Source organism: Oryctolagus cuniculus, chromosome 17 (assembly GCF_964237555.1).
Source record: "Oryctolagus cuniculus chromosome 17, mOryCun1.1, whole genome shotgun sequence".
NCBI lineage: Eukaryota > Metazoa > Chordata > Mammalia > Lagomorpha > Leporidae > Oryctolagus > Oryctolagus cuniculus.
In genome coordinates this window covers 42,626,235-42,647,836 of record NC_091448.1, presented here as the reverse complement: position 1 = coordinate 42,647,836, position 21,602 = coordinate 42,626,235, and the positions used below count along the sequence as shown (strand labels likewise).

Here is a 21,602-nt window from a genome sequence, read left to right as displayed (position 1 = left end):
TGGCCACAACAGCCAGAGCTGCACCAATCTGAAGCCAGGAATCAGGAGCTTCTTCCAAGTCTCCCACACGGGTACAGGGGCCCGAGGACTTGGGCCTTCTTCTACTGCTTTCTCGGGCCATAGCAGAGAGCTGGATCAGAAGTAGAGCAGCCAGAACTCGAACCAGTGCTCATCTGGGATGCCAGCACTGCAGGCGGCCACTTTACCCACTATGCCACAGCAACAGCCCCGCCTGCAGCTGTCTTGATAGGGCCAGACCACATGACTTATGGGCTTTATATGGCCTGTGAGCTGGGCATTCTCCCACCCTGAGCTAGAGCTTCCTTTTACATTGGAGAAGATCCTCCCTCCCCAGGAGGATCACCTGCGGCCTCTCACTCGCCTGGAAAAGATTCCACCTCTTCTGGAGGTCCTAGAAGCTGAGGAGGAGGATCACGCTGCGCGGAGAAAAGTCGATTTGTTCGATGGGAACTAAGCCGAGCAAGTTCCTCCTGCTTGTGTGGAGGAGTTTCAAGCTCTCGGGTGGGCCCTGGGGTTACAGTAAGCTCCAGATCTGCATGCATCACTGTGGTTTGAGAAAACTTTAATACTGACCTTTGAATTTTGTTTCCAGACCAAGAAGTGAAACCATTATCAAATCCTGCAATGAAAAAAGTCACTGATCTCCACAGAGGATGCTGGAGGCGGAGTTGGGTATTTCTGTAAGAGTGCCAATGGTTGAACACCCACAGGGGGCAGAGGTGAGCCCTCCTACTCACTTGGAGAAGGCTCCTCAAGATGTTTGTCTGGCTGAGTTGGGACTCCTGGTCAACTAAAGATTGCTGACCTGTGACTGCTTGTTGGTCTTTCAGGGCTCAGGCTACACAGGGGACCCTGTGACTGAGCTAGGGGCTCCTGTTGGGTTAAAGTTTTATTGTTGTTGTTGTTTGTTTTTTTAAGATTTACTCATTTATTTGAAAGACAGAATTACAAAGAGAGGGAGAGACAGAGAATCTTCCATCCACTGGTTCATTCCCCAAAAGACAGCAACAGCCGGGGCTGGTCGGAGTTTCGTCCAAGTCTGCCATATGGGTGCAGGAGCCCAAGCACCTGAGCCACCCTCCGTTGCTTTACCAGGTGCATTAACAGTGAGCTGAACCAGAAGTGAAGCCGTCATGATTCAAACCAGCGTCCACATGGGATGCCAGAACTGCAGACAGTGCCTTCACATGCTGTGCCACAGCGCTGGCCTCTGGGTTGAAGTTTCGACCTCATTTGTGAGCTCTGGCACACCAGTGACTGTGTGCTGTCAGATGCTGATACTGCCGTGACACGGAGGGAAGCTGTTGTCTCACGACGCTCCGGAGGTTGAGCTACTTCGTTAGTGATTTCTGAAGGAAGACCTGGGGCTTCCCTCTGGATTGGAGAAAGTCCAACCTCCTCATCTGAGTTCTCAGCCCTGGTCTCCTACTGGATTGAAGAGGGTTATTTATCCTGGAAACCTCTGGAGATTATGCTATAGCCTCTGTTGAGTAGTAACAATCCAAATGTTGCCAGATGAAGAGGAGCTGTGAGACTCACAGGTGCATCCAGGTCGTGGCACACAGGTACCACTGGACACAGGGCCTCGGGCTGGTAGGGCATGAGGTGCACCCTGAGTGGGAGCCGAGGCATTGTGGAAGCCCCTTTGTGGGCCCCTTAGCAACTGTGCACCTGCCCTGCCCCACCCTGTATTTATGACACCATAATTACACATTCTTTAATAGGCTTGGAGCCCATGGCCCCTGTGCCAGGGCCAGCCTATCTCAATTCAGTGGGCTCCAGCCTCAGTAGAGGTGTCTACTGCCTCCTCACCAAACTGTCCGCCCCCTGCCCACACTACAAGGCAGGATTTGGGTCACAGACCCATGTGGCCCTGGGACTTCAGGAGCTCATTGGGGTAGGGGGTAGGCAGAGCTTCCCAAGGAAGTCCCTGGGCTTGGCCTCCTGGGATGTCCACAGGTGCTAGTCTGGTTCTGGCAGCCTGAACTCTTCCCCTCCAAGCTGAAACCCAAGATCCATCCCTCCTCACATGAGGCCAGTGGAACACGTATTATGGTTCTTTATTTCAAAACATGGCTGTTTTCTCTGAACTCTCAGTGTTCCTTGTTCCATGTCTGATCATTAATTCACTCTAGCAGGGAGGGGCCACCACGGCCTCAGCGATGACTCCAGGATTCCTGTGGGAGGGGTGTTGGGTGGTGGGCAGCTCAGCAAGGGGACACGGTGTGACTCTGAATAAAAGCCCTCTGCATGCTTGCAGCCCCATCTCCGGGCTGCTCCCGGCACCGCTGCTTTCTCTATACCTTGCTCACATCAGGTCTCTTGGAACACTGGACTGAGGATCCGATTCTCTCAAGAAAGGTGCTGCCCCATTCCCCTCGAGTTGTGCTTTTCATTTTCCCTCACTCCCCACTGGGCCTGACATCCGTAGCTGTCGTGTCTTGACTGCCTGTTACTCACATACTCTCCATCTTTCAAGGACAAGAAATTTGTCCCTCACAGGTATAATGAGAGCGACTGTGCTGACGCAGCTTCTGTCTGCTCCCAGAAATCCCTTCTCTCACTACCTCAGCCCTGACTTCTTTGAAATACCACAGAGACCTGCCCCGTTTCTTCTCTTTTGATTTCAATTTGCTAAACCATCTTATCCCACCCCTGCACTGAGGGTGCTGTGTTTGTGCCCAGCCAGACTCGAGTTGAATTGTGGGATAACTTTCTCACCCCAGTCTGAAATGTTCCCTCTCCTTCAGATGTTTGATTGGTTCCTTTCTGCTGCTCCAAGGTTTCTTTATGTGCCTGAATGCCGATTTCCCTACTAGGTAGAGCTGTCTTGCCTAAATGAAGGACTATCATGGGAATGAGACAAGCCTCTAGCTCTGACTGGGGGACTGGCTGCCCGTATACTCCCCACCCTGGCTCCTCCTCTGATCCCTGGCCATACTGCCTCCCAGGGGCTCCAGGTGTGAGATATGGAAGTCCCAGAAAAGCTATTGACATGGAGACTTAAGCAGCTCACTGCAAGCGAGGAGATGGTGAGGCGGGAGAGATGAAAGCCTTGGCTCTCTTCGCGGGAGCTCAGGGCATCCCCTGTGTAGAACAGGGCCCCTGTAGAGTCAGCTACGGCAGGTGAGGAGAGTGAAGCACCTGAGGAGGGAAACAGAGTGACTCTCTCACCTGGGTGGACTGCAAGTCATGCTTCCTAACACCAGCTTCTCGGCTTTGCTTAGAAAACACTTTCTCATAGTCACATGCGTAGGATCCATAAGCAATTCCAGCCAGGTGATAAGAAGTCAAAGTTTAAAGAGTTCAGTACTCATACACAGAAAACAAGGAAGGGCCACAGGCAGCAGGACTGTGTCTGGAAGCCCCCGAGGGAGTCAGTCCTTCCCCTGGGGCAGCCTGGGCACAGGGACAGCAGGCACTCTCACCACATTCCCCCTACAGAGTCGTCCCCAAGGCTGAGGATTTTCAAATCAAATACCCGGTGTCCTAGTGTCCTCCGCCCTGGTTCATGGAGAAGCAGTCTTACAACAGAGGAGGACTTGACCTCCTGCCCACAGAGGACACGCCACCCTCTGGCCACTCTGAGGACCTCTGAGGTCCCCAGAATAGTTGGCCCACGAAGCCTCCCTGCACCGTGAGGCTGAGCCCAGTGTTTCCTCCCAAGGCACAGGCCCGTGCACAAATGACTCCTGTCCTGGGAAGGGGCTCTCATCCTGACGACCTGGTGGGAGAGCTCTCTGGTCCGTCAGTCCTGAGTGCCTGACCAGGTTTCCTTCCAGAGTTCCTTACTGAGAATGAAAACACTTCTCTCTATGTGGTGGCTTCAGTGAGCCCACAAATATTCCTGAGTCTAAAATGGTAATGACACTGCATGGAAGCAGTAGCTACTACCAGCTACGATTTGCCAAGCCCTGGGTCAGGCATTGTCCAATCTCTTATCAGTTAGCCCAGCAATCCATGGAAGCACAGTTCTTGCCATGACTTGAGAGAAAGAAACAAGGAATGGGGGTGACCTGTCCAAGGCCACACATCTAAAACCTCGAGTTAGGGTTTAGCCCAGGGCTGTTGGACTCCAAAGCCTCTTAGCCATGTGCCGCCCTGCTCTAGGGCATGGGGAAGTAGAGAAGCACAAACCAGGGCCACCAGCCGGGGCCAGGTGCAGCACTGGGCACGGGGGTCACACTGTTGAGTCACAAGAAACTCCCCATGCCGGTCACATTCTGTAATTGGGGCAAGTGTTGATTTAATTAACAGTGTTGGCTATAAACAGGGAGCAGCAAAGACACCACAAATGGATCCTCTTGTACCGGCTGGGCTTCCCAGAGCCTGAATAGTGATTCCAGGCAGCTCCAGTTTCCTATTCTGGCATATTTACAATATTTCCAATTTGATACACAAATAAGGTTTAGATGATATTTTTTCTGTAATACCATCTCGAATGTGTACAGTTCTTATAAAAACAAGCGGCCAGCATTGTGGCACAGCATATTAAGTCCCTGCTTACAATGCCAGCATTGGTGTGGTGGGTCAAGTCTTGTCTGTTCCAGTTTCAGTTAAGTTCCCCGCTAATGCACCTGGGAAAGCAGCAGATAATGGCTCAAGTCCTCGAGTCCCTGCTACCCACGGGGAAGACCAGGGTGCAGTTGCTAGCTTCTGGCTTTAGCTTTTAGCCATTCGGGAAGTCAGCAGGTGAATGAAAGATACCTCTCCCTGTCATTCTGCCTTTCAAACAAATCTTTAAGAATGAACCTTTTATATTCATAAATTAAAGCTCCCAAGAGGGAGATTCTACTTTGCCCAGCTTGTACTACACGGGCAGAGTCTGTACCGAGCCTGGAGCTGGCCAGCGTGTGATGGGCCGTCCTCCCTGGGCCAGGTGCACACTCACACAGCAGGGTGAGGCAGCAGGGCTGGGGTCTCCCTTCCAGTCGCCCGGCAGAGTGCTGGCTCAGCAGACACCAGTGAGCACACGGACACCAGGCTCTCCCTCTCCAGTGCGATCATTCCTACTGTCAGGAGTGTCCATTGGTGGCCCACACATGCCCTGTCTCATGATCCCTTTAGATGGGTGGCGTGCCCCAGCCCAGGCCCCTCCTGCAGAGACTGTAACATGGTAGGCACAGTCAGGCTAGGTCTCGCCTGATCCTCCTGCTCTGAAAGCTGGGGGACTGAGTGCGCTCTTTTATGTTCGGCTTGTACATCGCCCCCGAGACTCTCTTCACTGTCTGATGCTGGTGTCTGCTCTATGTGATAGGGCACAAGCAATGGGGTGCCCAGGAGAATCTGTGGGTGTGTAGGCACGGCAAGTGTTGTGGTAGTGAGGCGACTTGGAGCCCAGAACCAAGTCCCCAACCTTGACCTGGGCGTTGTTAATTTTGATACCAGCTCACAGGCTCTCAAATCCGTCTGCTCCAATCCCTGTGTCAGACAGTTTTTGGTTATCTGGTGGCATATGAGATCAATAAAATACTGTTTAGATTTTCTGCAAGACAAGAATTTGGGGATAGTTTTGGCAGTTCTTGCTCTGGGTCATTCATGAGGTTCTCAAGCTATCGCAGGGCTGCAGGCATGGGACAGCCTGGATGCAGCTAGTGGATCCACCTCCAAGGAGGCGCGCCCTCTCACCTGGCAGGCAGGGTGGTACTGGTCATGGGAGGGAGGCCTCAGTTCCTCCCCCTGTGGCCTGTCCACCTGTTACTTGGCAGGCTGTCCTGATTGCCACGATGGCTGGCTACCTCTAGAGTGGGTGGTCTGAAGGGAGATTAATGATGCATGTTATGAGCTAGCCTCAGAAACACAGGGCTACACGGCATGAATAGTGAGATCCAGACCATCTACAGGGAGGGAACTTAAACTCCATCTCTTGCAGAAAGAAGGGTCAAAGAATTTGTAAACATCCTGCACATAGGAAAAAACAAATTTTCCCACTGCCGCTGTCACGCTTCAGTTCTGACACCTGCTGCAATTCTGATTCTCTGTGGATACCAACTGAGTATCCCATAATTCAAGTCGACTGTGACACAGTGTCGGATTCCACAGGCTAACTCCCACAAGGCTGACCCTACTCCAGACATCAATCAAAAGTCCGGTTTAACACCTGTGCTGCTCCCCGGCTAGCCATAAGTTGGGGCTCCTGTGATCCTTTTCCCCTGGTAGTCATTTGCCAAAACAGCCCACAGCACCCAGGAAAGCAGTTGCCTGCCCCTAGCACTTGATCAGAGAGGATGTTATGAAAGATGCAAGTGAGCAACCATGAGGAGAGATACACAGGTCCCTGCAGTGTTGGGGTGCCCGCTTAGAAAGCCTACCAGCTGTCCTGAGTCATCTCCCAGACAAAGGCCCCAGATCGACAAAGCTCTCTGTGCTCACAAACTGTGAGGTGTGAGGTGCTACAGGGGCAGGGGGAAGCAGAGGTTCTCTGGTTCTTCAAGGTGGATGGCAGCAGGAGATGAGGGTGGGAGGCAGAGCAGAGTGAGGGGAACTGGTGCCTGCTGAAGTCTGAGCACAAGTGGACTCTTACCTTGGACTCGCATCTCTGGTAACGCTGCCCTGCCTCCCCCATCCGGGACTCAGGGCCTCTCGCTTCTCAGGGCACCGGGCTCCACCAGCTCTGCTTCCTGACATCCTGGCGAGAGGCAGCAGAGACCTGGGGGATGTGGAAGGGGCAGCCCAGCCATTCAAGAAGAGGAAGACTCCTGAGGCCTGAGCAGAAGTGGAAACGGGTTCAAGTTGAAGATCGAGGTGTTAGAGGCTGATGTTGGACAGAGGGTTTGGCGCCACCCTGTGGATGTTTGAGCTTTCAGGGTGGAAGAAAATTAAGACAAACTTGTGATGGATGTGTCAGCCCAGAGCAGCAGAGCAGTAAGATAAAAGGCGCCCTGGGTACCTGACACATGGGCTGCCCACCAGCCCTGGAACACGCAGCCAGACATTACAGGAGAGTCCAACAGGCTGCACACTGAGGTGGGGAGTGGTTTGATTTGGGTTGTGGCCTCATGGTGTGTGTGTAAATGAGCACAGATTATTTACTGTGTTAATTATACCTTCATCTCTGGAACTACTTTGAAACTGTCCGGTGGAAGGAGGGGAGGAAGGGAGATGAACAGTTCAGCCCATGTGAAGAGTATATGTGTGCCCGTTGTTCTATTCTTTAATCTTTCTAATAGGTTTGAAGTTTTTTTAAAGATTTGTTTACTTTTTGAAAGGCAGAACATCTGAGAGGCTAGGGGGAGAGGTGGGAGAGCTGTCGTTCACAGGGCACTTCCCAAGTGGCTGCAGTGGTTGGCACTGGGCCAGGCTGAGGCCTGGAGCCAGGGACTCCATCTTGGTCTTCCATGTGGGTGGCTGGAGCCCAACACTGTCTCCCCACCTGGAGCCTCCCTGCGTGCTGGACCTAGGCTGTAAGCACACGGCATGCCACACTCGTGGCTCCAGTGCACTGTGGGTGACCAGCCCGCATTGCTGCGTGAGTGCCTGTGTGAAGTGAGAGAGAGAGTGTGACGTAAAGAAAGGAAACAGAAGGGAGCACCCCCCCCCCCCCGCCCCCCAGTGTCACAGTCACCACTCTGGTCTCTTGCAGAGCAGAGCTTGGGCAGGCAGTGCTTGGGGTTAGACAGTAGCCATCTTGCTCAGCTGGAAGTCAGTCTAATGGGGAGCTCACCCCTTCAGAGTCCGGGGCGGGGGTGGGGGCAGAGTGATTGACCTTAGGCCCATCTCTGTGGCACCAGGACTTGGTGAGAGCCAAGAACACAGTAAGGGTCAAAGCAGGGCTGGGGAGGAGGGGGGTTCTCACTGGCACGGAGCCTCTGAGGTGGGAGGTGGGCGAGGATTTCTGGAGAGGAACTCTCCCTCCCCCGCTGCTCTCAATGCCCTCCCCACCTGCTACAGGAGTTCCACAGAGGAGAACCTGCCTTCTCACCCCTGCTCAGAGCTAAGTCCTCGGGGAAGCAGCCCGGGAATCTGAGATTCAGAGGGCAGTGGAGCGCAGGCAATGAGGAAGGCCCGAGTGTGACGCTTGCCTCAAGGTTTTTGTTTGTTTGTTTGTTTTTGATAGGCAAAGTGGACAGTGAGAGCCCAAGGACTTGGGCCATCCTCCACAGCAGAGAGCTGGCCTGGAAGAGGGGCAACCGGGACAGAATCCGGCGCCCCGACCGGGACTAGAACCCGGTGTGCCGGCGCCGCAAGGCGGAGGATTAGCCTAGTGAGCCGCGGCGCTGGCTGCCTCAAGTTTTAAAGTTTAAAGCACTCAGCAAATGCTTTAAACTCCCTGACCCTCAGCTTCCTCATCTGTAAAATGGGCATGACCATTCGAACATCGTGAAGGGATTGTGAAGATGAGTGCCCACTAAAAATGAGAGAACAAATGACAGAATTGGAAAAGAAGCATTTTTGCATCTGCTCTGGGCAAGTCCAGATGTTGCTGGGTGACATGGACACCCCAACGTGTGCGGCAGACAAAATACCTTGTGAGCATTTCCCTTAAAGCTGTGGATGGAGGGAGGGGGTCCCAGCAAGGCTGCGGGGCACCTTTGGGGGGGTGACTGGAAGAGGAGGGGCTGGGAACAGAAGGGGAAGAGAGGGAGAGGGCTGCATAGAGAGGAGCCCACAAGCTGAGGGCCCTCCAAGCCTGCCCCTGGGTGTCCATGTTGGCGGCCAGCTGTGGCCTGGGTCCCAGAGAGCCTGCCCTTTAATCTCCAGAACCAGGCTCTGCTGGCCGTGGGTCAGGGTGCAGACTGCGCACTGCCAGATCCGGGGCCTTAGCCCCCACGCTGCCCCCAGGCCCATCGTTCTGCAGTGGGGCCTCTGCTGCCCTATGCCCAGGGCTCAGCCAGGATGGAGGCAGAGCTGGGGTCACAGAGACCCACGGTGGAGGCTGGCAGAGTCCATTCAGCTGGGAAGCAGAAAAACCTAGAAAACCGGGCTTCTATTCCTTTTCCACCAGCTGCTTGGGCCAGCAGGAGTGAGAGGGGTCTCAGGTCAATTCGCCTGCTTAGCTGGGCTCAGCCACCCGCGATCCTTCCAGCTTCCCCTGGCTGCCTGATCTGCAAGGTTTCTGAGTCCTAGGTGATGCTGGGGTTTCTTGTCTAAGCAGAGTCAGCAACTCCAGGTTCAGCGAGAACAGAAGCTAGCAGAGGGCACTGCAGGCCTGGCTAAGCGGCCAAGGGCTTCTTGGAGGAAGTGTCTTTCTCCCAGCTGGTCTCAGGCCCCGCCCTGGGCAAGCACACGGCAAAGTGACCCAGGCACAGCCTTTATCCAGCGCCAGAGACGCGTCTGGGCCAGTCTCTCCCCCACCCCCGCCCCCGCACACGGCCGGGCAGGGCTTGTCCGCAGGACCTGAGGACGCTCAGGAGGTCTCTGCTGTTCCTCAAGTCAGATGGAGCCTGTGTGAGGCCAAGAGAAACAGGGCCACCAAGGAGCAGGGCTCAGCCGGGACGGGACTCCGGTGGGGCAACACCCTCATTAGGCAAGCAGCTCCAAGTGCAGGTCCCTGATTCAGGAGCCCACCACTCTGCAGCACAGACAGCTGGCCAGGGGCTCCCAGCCCAGGCGGACCCCAGAATGATGCAGACTTGCCACAGGCCTGCTGGGCGCCAGGAGCCTCTCACCCTCCCCTTCTGGGCTGGTATGAAAGGTTTCTTTGGCCACCAGGACAAATGGGGAGAGATCGCCACCTCCCTGCACGCCCCGGGGACTGGCGGTCCCACAAGCCTCTCCTCCATGGCCAGTCTTGGTGAGCAGGGCAGGGTGCCCGTGGCTAACTCGGCTCCAAGACAAGAACGAGGCCTCAGTGCAGGCCCATTTGAAAAGCCAAGGACACTGGGTTCCGGGCACGTATCTGACTGGGGTGCACTCAAGTCCAGGAAGTTTTCCTTTCACCACACAAATGGCTCCTTCTCCCTGGCGTTTCTCCCCGTCACAAGCACTGCGAAGCCAAAGGAGTGGGGAAGGCACGGGGCACCCAGAGCTCACTGCAACCTGAGCAGGGCCAGGGGACCCATCTGCCCCATCCCAGCCTGACACCCACCTTTGCTTCCAGCCAGCATTGCCCCCCACCTTGCGTTCTCAGCCCAGAAGTGCACCTCCCAGCGGCTCACCAGCTCAAGGCCATGTGCCCAAGGATAACCCATGTGCCCTTCCCATGGTCTCCTGGATTTCAGCCCCATACCCTCTGTGCCAAGTCCTCAACAAGGTGGGGGACCTCTGGCTTCAGGGATGGAGATTTGCTTCCCTTTGCTGAATGGTGGGGGAGGCAAAAGACTGGTCAAGTGACGGTGGAGGGAGGCCGGTGAGCTGCACGCTTGTGTGCATTGTGTGTGTGTGCACGCTAGGTGTGCCTGCCCATGGGGGCAGTAGCTGTCCTGGCAGGGCCTGGCTGGTTCACTGGGCAGCAGACCTAGGACTCAGGGTGTGCACGAGCTCCTCCTGTGTGCACTGCTGGCACTGGCCCTCCCAAGTAGAACCACTGCTCCTGGCAGTGGCAGGAGAAGGCCACCAGGTGGCTCTGGGTATCAACACAGGCTGCCGCAGCTGGCCTCAGAGAAGCACAAGCCACCCACCTGATGAGTACCTGCTGGGTCTGCAGAGCCCCGTGAGTCTTCCACAAGGACCAGGTCCCCCAGGGCAGGACCGCCAGGCCCTTGGTGGTGCTGCCTGGCTTGGCGGGTGCTCAAAGCTGCAAGTGGCCCAAGGCCTCGGTGGCAGTGGACACCTTGACAGCCAGCTCACAGCACAGCTTCAACGCCTAGCCTGTCTTGCAGAACAGAGCAGGTTGCTTCCAGCAGGTGTGCACAGCGCAGGAGCCCAACATGCCAGAGCACATGCATGTGGTCCTGAGGCCTGGGAGGAGAGGCAGAGTGGACGCATGGTCAGAGGCGTGGTCTGAGGCCCAGGGCCCTGGCCAACCCAGGAGGTGGGAAGGAGGCAAAGATTCAAGTAGGACCCAGGTTAGTCCATGTAGTCCTGGCTGTGGAAGGTCCCTGGGGCATTGGGAAACGTGCTTACCTCGACGCCTCTGTGCTGGTGTGGGCATCTGCCCGTGCCTGGGGGTCCCTGCTTCCTCTCTTGGGTCCTAGAAAGTTGCTCAGGAACTCAGTGCTGGACATCAGATTGTCGCCACACCCACCCCACTGCCAGGCCTGTGGCTCTCCAGCCCTGGAGAGTCATCGCAGGTGCACCCAGCAGGTCCAGGCCGGCACATGCGTGAGGGTGGCCAAGGACATGCGTTCAGGAAAGCCGTCTCCTTGAAAGCTGTGCTGGGCACAGGTGGAGACCAGGAAGTAAGGGAGGAAGGTGAGAGGCTGTCCACCATGCTGGGGGGGGCAGTGGTCACAAAGAGCAGGACAAGGCAGGGATGGACCAAGGACACAGCTCTGGGCAAGCGGCAAGCATCCCTGTTGTCCTCTAGCCTGCCAGTTGTCATGTAAATGGAACTTCCAAACCCACTACAGAGGTTGTACCCAGACTCCCAGAGGGCAGTGGGACATCATGGCCCACTATCTCCTCTTCCTGGAAAGAATATGGAGAAGTCATGAGAAGTGACTCAGTGGGAAAGGGCAAAGCTGGGGCTAAGCAGCCACACTGACCCCAAGTGCACATGGGACGAGTTGGGCCAACCCATCTCTGAGACCCCTCATGCCCTGTGCTTCCTAATGCCACCCCACTGTGCACTCCGCCAGAGACTGGGTGACCTCGGCTGTCCTGCCTGGCTTGCCTCAGATTGACCATCCCACCCTCTGCTGTTCCCACACCGTTGGGATACAGCCCAGACCGGGCCTCTCGTGACCTCACTGTCTCCCACCTGCTCTCCAAGGTACCTGGGGTGCTAGCAATGCATGCACACACACACACACACACACACACACAGGGGAGCTGCTAGTGCAGTCCTGGTCCCTCCCTTGCCATGGCATCAGCTGGCCCAGAAGGGGGCTGACTCCTTGTCACTGTCACTTCACTTCATGAAAGTCCCCATCATCGCCCTTTCTGCGTGGTGAGGGTGTCACCTGGTGGCCTGCTCCTTCCCTTCTGGGCTGTGTGCTTTCTGCAGGCAGTGGGGTCCTGTCTAGCTGTGTCCCTGTGGCATGTAGCACAGTGCCTGGCTCACCGTGAGCCTCCCCAGGTGCTGAGCAGACGGCCGGGCAGGTGGAGGCATCAGGGATGCAGGCGGAAGCGTGAGGGCAGGGTGGGAACGGGAGGGAAGGAGGGAGCGATGCATGCACAGACGGGAGGAACCAGGAGACAAGTGAAGGAGTAAACAGATGAACCGGCTGCCCTGAGGGGTCTGGCTAGGACTCGCCTGCCTCCCTCCTCACTCGGTCTTGCACCTTGTGTCCCAGGCACGTGCGTGGAGGAGGCACAGGGAGAGGACGGGTGACCACCCTTCTTTTCTGCGGGCTCCTCAGGAATGGGCTTGTGTCCCCTCCTTACTTGCATCTTCCTTGCCTCCCAACCAACAAGAATGATGTAAAAACCACACTCGTGCTTCCTAAGAGATGGCTTCCCCTCTCCTCCTGCCTGTTTTTCTTGCTGTCCCCACACACCACACACACACAGTCGTTCTGTGGTTGTTTCTAACAAGGTGAACAAAACAACATGGGTGGGACCAGCACTGTGGTGTAGAGGGTAAACCCGTTGCCTGCAGTGCCGGCATCCCACATGGGTGCTGGTTCAAATCTTGGCTGCTCCACTTCCAATCCAGCTCTCTGCTATGGCCTGGGAAAGCAGTGGAAGATGGCCCAAGTGCTTGGGCCCCAGCACCCACATGGGAGACCTGGAAGAAGCTCCTGGCTCCTGGCTTTGGATCAATGCAGCTCCAGACATTGTGGCCATTTGGGGAGTGAACCAGCGGATGGAAGACTCAATCTCTCAAACAGCCACTAAGTACAGTAAGGAGGAGAGTAATGACCCACGCCTGCAGCTCTCCTAAGGCCTTTATCTTCCGGGGGCACCGCTGGGTCCTGCATGGTGTTGGGGCTTTGATTTTCCTCATGCAGAAGAAAGGGACCAAGTTTTCCCAGCACCACACAGCAGCTTAGCAGCAGAAAGAAGATCCCAGCCCAAGGGGTCTGACCCACACAGCCCATGCCTTTGTGGGGCTGTCACTTGCCCACCCAGGCATGGCCTGCACACAAGCCTCCCAGGACAGTCATGGCCAGAACGCCCAAGCCTTCTGGTTCCCCTGTGTTCTTAGCAGAAGGGCATGTCTAGAATTTGCAGACACTGGTTCATGTGTGTGCATGCATGTGTCCATATGTACGTGTGCCATATATGGATGGACTCTGTAGGCCCATGTATAGTGCATAGTTAAATAAGCTTACAGCATACACATGAGCCTGCTTATATGTGTTTACATGGCTGTATTTCAAATGTGTATGTAATGCGTGTGCGTATATCATCTTTAGGATTCATCTTATATATCCCGACATACAAGTGTTTATATCTGTGTGTAAAAGACAACTCCTGGAATCCATGAGAAGAGAAGAAAGAGGAAAAGGAAAGGAAGCTGGCGCCATGGCTCACTAGGCTAATCCTCTGCCTGTGGTGCCGGCACACCGGGTTCTAGTCCCGGTCGGGGCGCCGGATTCTGTCCCGGTTGCCCCTCTTCCAGGCCAGCTCTCTGCTGTGGCCCGGGAGTGCAGTGGAGGATGGCCCAAGTCCTTGGGCCCTGCACCCCATGGGAGACCAGGGGAAGCACCTGGCTCCTGGCTTCGGATCAGTGCAGTGCGCCGGCCGCAGCGGCCACTGGAGGGTGAACCAACGGCAAAAAGGAAGACCAGAACCAGCACCCGTATGGGATGCCAGCAATGCAGGCAGTGGCTTTACCCGCTACACCACAGCACTGACCCCGAGGGTGAGGACTCTGACTCCTTTTTGTTTCCCCCAGCACAGATCTGCCACTGAATAAACACACAGAAACCAGCCAAGACAAAGTAACACGAGTCTGGGTGAAGATTTTCCTGTGGAGCTGGGAGGACGGAGCCATCTACCGCCCCGTCAGCAGCTTCGGGCCAGGAGCCAGAATCGGCAGCACTGGTAGATAGGTACATGAAGGGCATTGATCAGGGTTATTGATGGGAAAACTCACTCCAGCCTTGCTATGAGCCAAGACACTCGACTTGTCAATGAAAACTGACACTAGGCCAGCGCCGTGGCTCAATAGGCTAATCCTCTGCCTGTGGCGCCGGCACACCGGGTTCTAGCCCTGGTCGGGGCGCCGGATTCTGTCCCGGTTGCCCCTCTTCCAGGCCAGCTCTCTGCTGTGGCCCGGGAGTGCAGTGGAGGATGGCCCAAGTCCTTGGGCCCTGCACCCCATGAGAGACCAGGATAAGTACCTGGCTCCCGCCATCGGATCAGCACAGTGCGCCGGCTGCGGCGGCCATTGGAGGGTGAACCAACGGCAAAGGAAGACCTTTCTCTCTGTCTCTCTCTCTCTCACTGTCCACTCTGCCTGTCAAAAAAAAAACAAAAAACAAAAAACAAAAAAAAAAACCTGACACTGTGGAACTGCTGCTGCATGTCCAAACAGTCCAGATTGGGGGTGAGCACTGTGGCACACTGGGTTAAGCCACAGCCTGTGACGTCGGCATCCCAAATGAGTGCCAGCTGGAGTCCTGGCTGCTCCACTTCTGATCCAGCTCCCTGCCAATGCAGGGAAGGCAGCGGAAGACGGCTCAAGTGTTTGGGGCCCTGCCACTCACACGGGAGACCCGGATGGAGCCTTCTTTTGCCCTCTTGCTTGTTTGCTCTTACAGAGGCTGCCGCATTAGCAACTGCCCTCTGGAACACAGCTCCAACCATCTGCCGGTGAGGAATTGAATCCTGCCAACAGCCTCCTGAGTGACACAGCAAACAGATCCCTCCCCCAGCTGAGCTGGGCTGGGTGAGGCCAAAGCTAGGAGCCAGGAACTCCATCCGGGTTTCCCACTTAGGTGCAGGGGCCTCAAGGACTTAGGCCATCCTCTGCTGTTTTCCCAGGCACATTAGCAGGGAGCTGGATTGGAAGTGGTGCAACCAGAACTCGAACTAGAGCCCATATGGGATGCTGGCACAGCATCTTAATCCACTGTGCCACAACGCCAGCCCCTAGGGTTAATTTCTTACAGCAGCAAAGATCGTGAGTACTAATAACTAAGCTGATATCCTATTAAAGATCTTCTCCTTGGCCGGCGCCGCGGCTCACTAGGCTAATCCTCTGCCTAGCGGCGCCAGCACACCGGGTTCTAGTCCCGGTCGGGGGGCCGGATTCTGTCCCAGTAGCCCCTCTTCCAGGCCAGCTCTCTGCTGTGGCCCGGGAAGGCAGTGGAGGATGGCCCAAGTGCTTGGGCCCTGCACCCCATGGGAGACCAGGGGAAGCACCTGGCTCCTGCCATCGGATCAGCGCGGTGCGCCGGCCGCAGCGTGCTGGCCGTGGCGGCCATTGGAGGGTGAACCAACGGCAAAAGGAAGACCTTTTTCTCTGTCTCTCTCTCTCATTATCCACTCTGCCTGTCAAAAAAAAAAAAAAAAAAAATCTTCTCCTTGCCAGTGATTCCAACAGAAAAGGGATGAAGATGATCCACTCTGTATCTACTACATACTCAAAACAAAACAAAACAAAACAAAACAAAACAAAACAAAAAAAGACTTACTTATTTTATTTGAAAAACAGATTACAGAGAGAGGAGGAGACACACAGAGGGAGATCCTCCATCTGCTGGTTCACTACCTAAATGGCCACAGCAGTCAGGGCTGGGCCAGAATGAAGCCAGGAGCCTTCTGTGTCTCCCACGTGGGTGCAGGGGCCCAAGCGCTTGGGCCCTCCTCCACTGCTTTCCCAGACAAATTAACAGTGAGCTGGATAGGAAGTGGAGCAGCTGGGACTCCAAGCAGCACCCATATGGGATGCCGGCACTGCAGGCTGTGGCTTTACCCGCCACACCACAGCGCCGGCCCCTAGGTACTTTCAACTTGTGAGTCAACTAGAACAACAGGTCACCATCATCCGCTTGCGTGAATGACAATGTTATTATACACTGACAGAGCAAACAATGAAAACCCACTGGGCAAAAGTAGTCACGTGGACAAACCCAACGTGAAGGAGAAAGAAATACACCCTGTCCTTTGGTGGGAGATATGGAAAAGTGACGACAAAGGCTGTGGACAGAGGAACTAAAAACTGCAGGCTGCTCTAAACCTGCAGTTTAGCAAAGAAACAAGCAAGCAAGCACACACTCAATATGTGCATTAAAAAACTAGAGGAAAATGGAGCAACTGTTGGCACTGGTAACGGGAGATTGCACGTAATTCTTCCCCTTCCTTATACTTTCTCTGCCTCTAAACAGTCTACCGTGGGCACGTTTACCTTCGCGGTAAGACACAGGGTTACTATGGATGTGAGGAGGGCTCCTGGAGCATGAACGAAGGAGCAGTTATTTCTGCATGAAGAAGCCAGAGAAGGTACCCGAAGGCAGAAAGCAGGCAGCTGGCGTTGAAGAATGGGACTTCTGCAGCAGGGAGGGAAATGACAAGGCCGTCTGAGATCCAGGAAGCAGAATCAGCCACTAGCCGGGCAGCGGGACTTGCCTCAAAGCCCTCAGGCAGGTGCACTGGTGGAGAAGTGACTGGGAGTGGTGACTCACCTTGTTGGGGGCAGTAGAAACGGGGAAGCAGGGGTGATTCGAGCAGTCAGATGTTAGGGACTTCCGCTGTATGAAATGGCTAACACTCGGTCATGTGGAAAACAGAAACTGCATATTGCTCCATCTGACACAAAGGAAGAAACTGAACCCAAAGAGGGAGAGCGACTTTCACAGTCACAGAGAAACCGAGTGGCAAAGCCAAGGACCCGTCCAGAGCAGCAAAGGCAACAAGGGTCAGCTCTCTGTGAGCACCCAGCTGAGGGCACCATTGGCTAGGGGCATCCCAGAGCTTTGGAAATGTCCACCTTGGAGGTTTTCACAGTGCAAACCATCAGGCTCCCAGAGAAGAAAACTGAACACTCACCACGACCATCACTACAGCAGGTGCACCTGTCTCTGCAACTAGGCACGAGGTCATCCATGTGGTCGGAGACAGCATCCCCTTCTCTGTGATGTCCGCAGCTCACAGCACAATCCCAGGGATGTGGTCATTGCCGCTTCGTGTCCTCCAAAGCCTGTGCTGGCCATGTCTCCACTTCCACGTTCCTAGGCCGTGTGCTTTAGCCTGCTGCCGACCCTCTGTCTCCTACCCTGCTCGGGTCAGAAGGCGGCTCCCTCATCCTGTTCTCTGGGTAGCGCTCAGAGGAACCATGGTAGGGATAGGGGAGCCATGGAGAGGTCGCGACACTCAGGGGTGACTCCACTGAGCCACTTTCTGTACTGCATTTAGGAAACACAGGTTGTTAGAAGACAAACAAACAAGGGGCAAATCCATCCCTGTGCAGGAGGGGATTTGGGAACAAGCATTAGCCTCCTAAGATGGTTCACGAGTTTCTATTTAGTCAGTCTCTCTCTCTCTCTCTCTCTCTCTCTCACACACACACACACACAGACCCCTTTCTTACAGAGCACCAGGTTGAGCAGGTCAGAAAGGAATAGTCGCATTGTTCAAGAAACTTCCCCAGGAAGTGCCTTCGCTTCCCTCCCCCTACCTGAAAACAAGATTCAGATTCACCCCGATTTTGCCCCAGTACCAGTCCGGCTCCAAATGCTCACAGCAGGGCCATTCAACACACACAAATCATTTCTTCCTCTCTTCCCATGAGATCATAATCCCCGGGCTCTGCTCCCAGTGCAGCCTGTGTCAGGCCCCAGCTACTGAGAAACGCCCTGGAAAAAGCAGGTCCTGGAAGGAAAGCCCTCCTTGAGGGGCTGCAGCCTCCAACTCCCACAGCCATCGGCAGGCATGGGAGGGGCAGACGGGGGACATGAAGGGTGTCTTTCCTAAGCCCTCTGCACACTGTAGGAGACCCCGGCCCAAAAGCAGCTGGCTCACGGGTGGACTCTGCTGGAGTCCGGGAAGACACTTCTGCCCCTTGACACCCAGGCCCTCAGTGCACCACCTGCAGTGCGCTCGCTCCTCCTGGAGGGGGGCTTCTCCATTCACCTCCTGGTCTCCCAGGGAGAGGGGACTGCCCCCCTGAGTTGCCTCCCGCCAAGCTGCAGGCTTGGGGCCCCCTTGCCTTTCTGTCTCTTCCCAGCTCTCGTCTCCACCAAGTAGGGCCCCTCCTGGTATGGCCTGTGATCCCAAAGACTCAGCTGGGAGGCTGCTTCTCTGAGTCTTTCCTGCTGTCAGAGAGGCCAGCTAAGAATAACTGCACCCAAGATAGCACTTGGGATGACTGAGGTGGGGCTCAGCCCAGAGGCAGGGGGATGGACTAGCTGACCTTTGCAAGTTCCTCCTACTCCTTAGACATCTCATTCAGATGAAACTCCTGGCTCCTGGCTTCAGACCAGCCCAGCCATTTTGGGTGTGAACCAGCATGGGGAAGATCTTTGTCTCTGTCTCTCTCCATAACTATGCCTTTCAAATCAATCAATCAATCTTAAAAAAAAAAAAAAAGCAAAACAAAACCTTATATCTTGATCACAGCCCCATCCAAATGCATCACCTTCCCTGTCTACCCCCGCCCTCGTCCTGTCCCCATGAGACCTGGGATCCTGCCTTTTCTGTCCCCCAGTTCTTGGGTGATGTCTGTTGGAGGAGTTACCAGGGTCTGTCTTGACTCACAGACAATTCAGCCACAGCTTTACGCTAAGAGGGCAGCACCTGAATCAGTAAGTGACAGATGGGTCAGATTTGCAGCCTGCACTGCAGTTAGAAAACATAATGCAATCAGAGGGGAAGTCAATGAGCTCACTCATTACTGCTCAGTCACTCCCTGCTTCCCGTCATTCCTTACTCCAGGCAAGCATCTCTAAGGCCACAATGTGGGGACCTGGGCTGGCACTGTGGTGTAGTGGGTAAAGACGCCACCTGCAGTGCTGGCATCCCATATGGGCACCACTTCGAGTGCCAGCTGCTCCACTTCTGATCCAGCTCTCTGCTATGGCCTGGGAAAGCAGTAGAAATGGTCCAGGTCCTTGGGCCCCTGCATCCATGTGGGGGACTTGGAGGAAGCTCTTGGTTCCTGGCTTTGGATCGGCCCAGCTCCAGCCGTTGCAGCCATTTGGGGAGTGAACCAGCAGATGGAAGACACTTCATATTTCTCTCTCTCTCTCTCTCTCTCTCTCTCTCTCTCTGCCTCTCTATAACTCTGACTTTCAAATAAATAAATAAATCTTAAAAAAAAAAAAAAGTGGGAACCTTCAGAGGGCCTCTGGCCAGATCTCCTAACATATGTTGGCTTTTAAAGCAAGCAAAATCAATCACATAGGTAATTAATGTGTGGGAAATATGGAAACCAACACTTGGCTCCCAGCTGCCCAGTTCCCGTGGGATTTAAGCATTCAGCCAGCTGGATGAAGCCATCAGGTGTGCCGATGCTACTGGAAACAACCAGAAAAGGGGCCTTCACTGCCAACCCAGACCAGCAGTGTTACCCATCAGACTCACCCGGCACAGCGCCACTGGTGGAGAATGATTTATCTGGACTGGCAAACTGGAATTCTTAAATGTTTGAGGTGGTGCTAGAAGTGACTTAAGATCGATTTGTTTGTTTATGCATTTATTTACTTGAAAGGCAGAGAAACAGGGAGAGAGAAAGATTGTTCATTCACTGGTTTATGCCCCCAAATGGCCACAGCAGCCAAGACCGGGGCCAGGCTGACGCCAAGAGTCAGAAACTCTATCTCGGTATTTCCTATGGGTGCAGGGGCCCAAGCACTTGGGCCATCTTCCTCTGCCTTCCCAGGCGCATTAGCAGGGAACTGGATTGGAAGAGGAGCAGCCGGCCCTCGAACTGGTGCTCAAATACAGCTGTGGGTGACCCAAGCAGCAGCCCTAGCTGCTGGGCCACAACACCGGCCCCTAGAAGTGTTTACAAAGTGCCGCATGCTCTTTTCAAACACACATTTTTAAGGGATTTCATTTGACATTCTAAAATGTTATATTTTTATATTCCTCTCTTTCCCCTAAATGGTCTAATCCACAAATGTTGATCAAATGACCAAAAACAACAGTGATGGCCTTGGGCCCCCAGGATACCCATCTGGGCCTGATTTTCTCCAGGAACGTAGACAAGGTCACTGCCTAGTATCCTTCTGTCTTCAACATCTTGGAAGTAAGCAGCCAATGCCCCTCGCTCAGTAAGGCAGCCATGGGGTTTGGGGGCCCTGCTGAGCTCCGTGCCAACCTCCCCACGCCCACTGCCCCGTATTGCCAACACTAGCTCAGACATTACAGACACGGGCAAGGCTCACTCTCCCACTGAGGGAGCTCGGAGTTGCTGCCTGTCCTTAGAGGTACATGGGGAAGGCCAGAGCAGTAGGTGGCATGGCCAGCCTCATCCTCTGGGCCCCTGAGGCCTTGTTGCCTGCTCCCGTAAACCATCCTGACTCCAGTGGAAATCCAGGAAAGTCCGTCCATGCTGGCTTTGATTTCTAACTCATTAAGTAAGCATCCTCCTCTCTCTCCCAGGCAGCCCACTCTGAAGGCTCCTCAAGCACATTTAAGCACTGTCCTCTCACACCCTCTAGTGGCGAGAGGGTAACATGACATCCTGCAGGAGCCAGGAGGCCCCCATCTTGGAGAGGGTAACTTCAGGACACTCAGCTTGCCCCTAGGGAATGCACAGGTGAGAGGAGGGGCAGGAGGTTAGCAGAGAAAGAGGGCGTGGACTTTTGCCGCACCCCACATCCGATAGCATCCTGCAGTGCCCCCAGTCCTTCCTGCCTAGGAAGCGCCCTGAGAGAGGCGTGGACAGCAATGCCAGATCAGCAGCACAGGAATGGGAGGAAGCCATTTCTATTCTAAGTAATACTTAGCTACTTAGAAAATTCCAGAAAGAGGGCCGGCGCCGTGGCTCAATAGGCTAATCCTCCACCTAGCGGCGCCAGCACACCGGGTTCTAGTCCCGGTCGGGGCACCGGATTCTGTCCCGGTTGCCCCTCTTCCAGGCCAGCTCTCTGCTATGGCCAGGGAGTGCAGTGGAGGATGGCCCAAGTGCTTGGGCCCTGCACCCCATGGAAGACCAGGAGAAGCACCTGGATCCTGGCTCCTGCCATCGGATCAGCGCGGTGCGCCGGCTGCAGCGGCGGCCATTGGAGGGTGAACCAACGGCAAGGGAAGACCTTTCTCTCTCTGTCTCTCTCTCTCACTGTCCACTCTGCCTGTCAAAAAAAATAAAAATAAATAAAAATAAAAAAAATTAAAAAAAAAAAAAAAGAAAATTCCAGAAAGAATCACCACATCACCCAAGCTGTATGTTATTTGGCAAGGTTTTATTCCCTGGCAGTAAGGAATGAACCGGGCAAGCCTCTGACTCTACTGTGAATGTAGCAGATGCAGTCAGTACGGCCGAGGTCTTCGCCTGGGACTCCCTGGGCTCACGGAGGCAGGAAGGAAGCCGCTCCTCCCCGGCTGGCTCTCAGGAGGGCTACCACTGAGACTGAAGCCCCAGTCCAGATCTCCAAAGTCAAGAGGTTGTGGTCAGGGGGGCTCACAAATTGCCCTTGTTTTTTCCT

At 54.8% G+C, this 21,602-nt stretch overlaps 1 long non-coding RNA gene across 4 annotated transcripts; it reads right to left on the bottom strand.

Annotated features, from left to right (window-relative positions):
- Positions 1-914: 914 nt before the first annotated feature.
- LOC103351503 (uncharacterized) lies at positions 915-21,220 on the bottom strand. 4 transcript variants are annotated; one of them, XR_011383600.1, is made up of 5 exons: positions 16,361-21,220; positions 11,026-11,271; positions 10,581-10,860; positions 6,545-7,497; positions 915-3,165 (listed from the first exon to the last, which is right to left on the bottom strand). It is a non-coding gene; the product is annotated as an uncharacterized lncRNA (long non-coding RNA). The 4 variants fall into 4 exon arrangements; XR_011383599.1 differs by having other exon boundaries at positions 10,581-11,271; XR_011383601.1 differs by having other exon boundaries at positions 6,545-6,726; positions 10,581-11,271.
- Positions 21,221-21,602: the final 382 nt, after the last annotated feature.